Source organism: Zingiber officinale, chromosome 2B (genome assembly GCF_018446385.1).
Source record: "Zingiber officinale cultivar Zhangliang chromosome 2B, Zo_v1.1, whole genome shotgun sequence".
Lineage (NCBI taxonomy): Eukaryota > Viridiplantae > Streptophyta > Magnoliopsida > Zingiberales > Zingiberaceae > Zingiber > Zingiber officinale.
In genome coordinates, this window is record NC_055989.1 from 66,653,104 (window position 1) to 66,659,103 (window position 6,000).

Here is a 6,000-nt window from a genome sequence, read left to right on the forward strand (position 1 = left end):
TGGGTCCCAAATTGACTCTTAGAGCTCCCCCTAGAGCTGTTAGCCTTAGCCACCTCCCTAGGTGACTTATCCACAATTGCTAGGCCACATCGGTGCACCTCCGGTGACACTTGGCCTACAAACCTAACCTTCTTAACCTTGGATACATTGTCCTTGGTTAATTTATTCTTACCATTAAATGACATTGTCTTGCCATTTATTGGCTTCTCCTTGCTATTCACATGCAACCCTAGCATAAGACTTTTCCTTAGCATTGGAGACACTAGATCGGTATCCTAAACCCGATCTATCATTGTTTGGTTTTTGGCTACCCAACACCATACCTAAACCCTTAGATCCAACATTGAATCTTTCTAGGGGTTCTCCAACTTATCAAGCTTTGCCTTCAAAGCTTGATTTTTCTTTTCTAGGTCCCTAACCCTAGAGTTGATATACCCACCTTGGACATTCCTAGACCTACCCTTCCTAGGTATGTGTCTCCCTTTCTTGGGATTAATGCCTTGGTTCTCTATTACCTTCTTCTCCTTAGATAATGAGAGTTTAAGTTGTCTATGTCTATCATGCATAAATTTCCTAGGGTTTTGATCTACATTAACCCTATTCCTATCATGATATTTAAATCCAATGTTATGCATGGGTAAATAATAACAGTTATTTCTAGCATGCATAGAAGAGTTTAAATTTGAATTAAACTTCAAGTTAGGATATACCTTCCTTACCCTTGAAGCTCCCCTTGATTTGAGCTTCTCTTCTTCTCATCCCACTTCTTTAAATGCGCAAGTTTCTTGATCTCCCTCTTCTTGGGGCATTTTGTGTGGTAGTGCCCTTTCTCCCCACATGTGAAGCATACGATGCACATTCTCCTTCTTTGGGCTTCTTCATTCCTACAACCCTTGTTAGTGTTTAAATTAACTTGAATGAATTTAGGATTTACCTTTTTCTTACCCAATGGGCATCTACTTTTGTAGTGTCCATTCTCATTGCACCCTAAGCAAATTATGTGGTCCTTTGACTTCACTTCGATGAAGGTGCTTGCTAGGTTGACCACTTCCAAGACCTCTTCTTCTTCTTCTTCACTTGTCTTGGAATTTTCTTCAATTCTTGAGGATGTAGATGATACCTCATCTTCCTTCTCCTCCTCGAATGTTGAGCATGGCTCAACTTTCGGTTGCTCCACCTCCTCTCCTTGAGTAATTGAAACCATCTCCTTGGTCTCTACCTCTTCATGTGTAGGCAAAAGTTCTTCTCCTAGAACTTTCTTCACTTTGCTCCATAATTCATGGGTGTTCTCATATTTACCTACATGACTTATCACGTTAGAAGGCAAAATTTTAATCAACATTGATATTACCTTTCAATTTACCTCTGATCGTGTGGTTTGCTCCTCCGTCCAATGTCGTGGTCGGAGCTTCTTCCCTTTCTTGTCCTTCAGGACTTCAAATGGCTCTTCCACCACCATCATTGTGTCCCAATCCATCTTGAGGAAGTTCTTCATCTTCACCATCCAAAAGGTGATGTCCCATAAGCTTCCTCCTTCAAACTTCGGCGGTTCAATCAAGCTGGTCATCTTCTTATATTTGCTCTTCTCAACGATTAGTCCGTTGAAGTGCGACCTCTACTCTGATACCACTTGTAGGGGATCGATGGCCAGCTAGAAGGGGGTTGGATAGACGACACCTCCAAATACTCGCTTCCGCTAACACGTTGTTTAACGTGGTTCGGAGATTAGGGCTCCTACTCCACAGCTGTCCGTAAGGTGGACGATCCCTATCCGTCAGTGGATTAGCCCCCAACAAACTCTGGCTATCTCAAGTCGCTCCTTGTGGGTGGAGAAACCTCACCACAACACTCACAAACACTTGAGAACTAGTAGACTACTAATTAGGGTTTACCACCACTAATTTTATCAACTATAACCAAGCTTCCAAGCCTTGGTTATATAGGCCACGGGTTGGAAAAACCCGCCTACCAGTCGACTGTGAAAACCATCAGTCAACTGCCCTCTATGGAGATTCGATCGTTACATCCCAACGACTCGATACCAGTCGATTGGTAAAAGTACCAGCCAATTGCTCCACACTGGTTGAGCGAACAGAAACATTTTGTTCACTCCTAGTCGACTACACCAGTCGACTAATGAAAACACCAATCGACTGATACAGTAACTGCTATACTGCTACAGTACTGTTATAGTAATCGCTACAGTAAACTCCTAAACCTAGGATTTTGCCTTGAGTACAATCTCTCATGCACTCGTACCCTCACGACTCACTTGACCCTTCATTGCAGCCTTGACCTCTAGCTTTCAAGCCTACTACCTTTGGCTCTCATCCCTTGGATGCATCTAAGCCCACGGCTTGCCCCCAATGCCATCCTTCGTGTATACCTCAAAGTCGCTTCCCTCGACCCTCGTCCTTGCTGTCTTGTCCACGGTCCCTCGGATGCTCCATTCTTCACCGTGTAACACCCACTAAACTTCTAAGATAAATAAGAGAATGATGAATTTTGCCTTAGAAAAATAATAAGAAGTGAGTTGAAACAAAAAGAAATAAAATGAAATAAAAAGAAGAAGAGGTCAAGGATTGAACCTTGAACCTCTTATACTATAATTTATAGAATTAATTAGTATAAACCAATTGGGATAGAGAGAAGATATTGATAGCAAGGAAAGGGAATGCATGATAAAGATAGGAGTAAAGATCTAAGAAGAGAAAACAAGAAAAGAGCAAGAGAAAGACAACTTGCCTTCCTCCCTTCCTCTCTCTTTTCCCTCTCTTGCCGTGACCTTAAATGAAGAATTAAGGGGATTCATTCCCCCTTGTTTCATCATGAATGATGAGAATAAATTAGAAAATAAAATAAATAAAATAAAATAGAAAAAAAAGGCTAAGGGAGAAGGAAAGCAAAACCAAGTTTGCTAACTCTTTCCCCTTAACATAAAAGAGAATATGTGAAGGGAAAATTCTATTTTCTCTCATTTTTCTCATTCTCTCCTCTCCCTCACCGAACCCTCAGTCCCCTCTCCTCCATCTTCGGCCCCAAGCCAAGGTTTTCTCCTAAGAAAGCCTAAGATACAAGGAGGACTTAGCAAGGGAATCAAGGAAAGGGAACTAGAAGAAGAGGTTACTTCTTCCATCACCATACCTTAGATCCACAAGCGAAAAGGATGTAAGCTTCCCCTCACCTGTGGTACAAGGCTTTGTATGTGATTTTCGGATTTTATGAGGATTAGAAAACCTAGAAAAGAATTTAAGAAAATTCGGCCAAAGAAGAGTTTTCAAATCTAGGAAGGTTTAAACAAGTCCTCATTTCATGATATTTTTATATGCTTTGTAGGAAGGTTTTTCCTTCATGTTTTTATACCTATATGATGCTTGATCAGAGGAGTACCTAACCCTAGAATTTCGGCCAAAAATATTTTCAAAAGGTTGGAGAAATCATTGTTTAACCAAACTAGTACAAGATTTCCCCCATGAACTACTAAGGGCCTTTTATTGGTTTTCTTGCTTGAAAGTTACTTGGAACCAAAAGAAATCCACTCATATGTTTCGGCCAAGAAAAGGGCTTAGGGTTAGGAAGACCTTTAAATTTAAGTAACCATGTTTGTATGATAGAATATAGAGTTCTCTTAAAGAATTGCATGTTGAATATTGCTAGAAATTCATGAACTCTTATTTTAGATTTTCGGCCATGATAAAATGGATAGCTTAGAAAAGCTTAAACAAAATTTTAATATGCTCAAGACCTCTGTAATATTATGATATGGAAGTTGTTTGATGCTCTTATGCTTAATTAGAGTATAGAAAAATTTAGTTACATGATATATGACATGTAAGATCACAAGGGTCCTAGCTTGTTTATGAACCAACTTTGTATATGATGTTCTTAGTAATTTTTACCATGAAACTTACTTAGGTTTTCCATGATTTAGGCCACTTAAAACCTAGTTTAGGGATTGGTAAGTTTCGTCCATGAAGAAAAATAAAAGAAAAAGGGAAAGAAACCTAGGAAGCCTAAGACACAATTCACATGTATGTTCATTATGCTTGTCTTTATATATGCTATGAAACTTGTATGACTTCTTATGCTTTTAGGCTATTTGAAGCAAGTTTATACACTGATGAGTCTCGGCCAAGTAGGGTTTAAAAGACCTAGAAGCCTTAGAATTGAAACCAATGGTGTTAAAAATGCTTCTTATGGAAATATGATAATATGTTGATTGTGTCACATGCTTGTATAATTTTTCCATGACCTAAATGGGCCATTGTATGTTTCGGCCATGAAGGGATAGATGCCCTAGAAACCCTAGAACAAAAATTAAATATGCTTATGTCACTCTACATGAAATATGATAAGTAGAAAATCAAAGTTCTCATGCTATATGTTATTTAGTGACCTAAATGAGGCTAGGGTAAGTTTCGGCCATACCTATTGTATAATGTTTTATTATGAATTTATACATGATGTTAGTTCAAGTTCACATGCTTGTATACTTATTTTTAGCCCTAAGGAATACTTGTTAAAAGTTTGGCCATGACATATGTTAAGGGCTTGAAGAACTTAGTAACTAGCTCAAATGTGCTTACTATGTTACTTGGAAAAAAAATGCTATAAATATGGTTTAAGGTTTCCATGCTTTCATGACATTTGAGACCTTGTTTCACATCTGATAGGGTTCGGCCACATGAAGTTTAAGGACTTGGAGAACTTAGAAACCAAGTTAATCATGCTTATAATGCTTCCTATGAAATTGATGTAATGATAATTTAGGTTCCACATGCTTGGAGGTTGTTTTTACCTAAATTGAGATCTAAGGGGGTTCGGCCATGATAAGAACCCAAGGGATTAGGAAGCTTAGAACCCAAGTTAACTATGTTACCATGTTTCTTATGTTAGTATAATCACATGATACACCCTTATGCTTAAACATGTATGCTTGTGATTTATACTTTCCATGATATGATATGTGCTTAGAAATATGCATGCTTTGATGATATGTTATGTGCTTAGAATATGCATGCTTTCATGATATGCTATGTGGATAGAAATATGCATGCTTTGATGATATGCTATGTGCTTAAAATATGCATGCTTTCATGATATGCTATGTGGATAGAAATATGCATGCTTTGATGATATGCTATGTGTTTAAAATATGCATGCTTTTATGATATGCTATGTGGATAGAAATATGCATGCTTTTATGATATGGTATGTGGTGAAAATATGCATGCTTTTATGATATGCTATGTGGTGAAAATATGCATGCTTTTATGACATGATGTATGCCTAAGTGATGCATACCTTTATGATATGATGTATGTCTAAGTGATGCATACCTTTATGATATGATGTATGTCTAAGTGATGCATACCTTTATGATATGATGTATGTCTAAGTGATGCATACTTTTATGATATGATGTGTGCCTAAGTGATGCATGCTTTTATGATGTATGATATGTATAAGTATGACATGTACTTTACTTTATGTGGCTTGTACCAAGGGTGGGCTCCATAAGCGCCCTAGGGTCGATGGAATAAGACTCGGGCCTCGTTAGGGATGGGCTCCTAAGTGCCCCTAGGTCGATGGAGTAAGACTCGGGCCTAGTATGTTTGCCTTGTAGGGTTCAAGACTTGCTACCTTGGACCTACATAGGTTGCGCGCAATATGTAAGTGGTACATAGCCGGAATCCCCTTTAAGTTGAGATTATGTTCAAGTATATATGTAAGAAGAAATGATTTTAAAGATCATGAGACATACACATGTTTTTCGGATACATGTTTTCAAAATCATATTGCATATACCTTATGATCATGTTGTGATGATGCTATGATTTATGATATGCCATGATTAGATATGATTATGTTATGTTTCATGCTATGCTTGATATGCCATGCTACCTTATGATGATGCTATGATATGTCATGATTAGATATGATTATGTTATGTATCATGCTATGCTTTAAGAGATGATATGCCATGACTAGTTATGATTT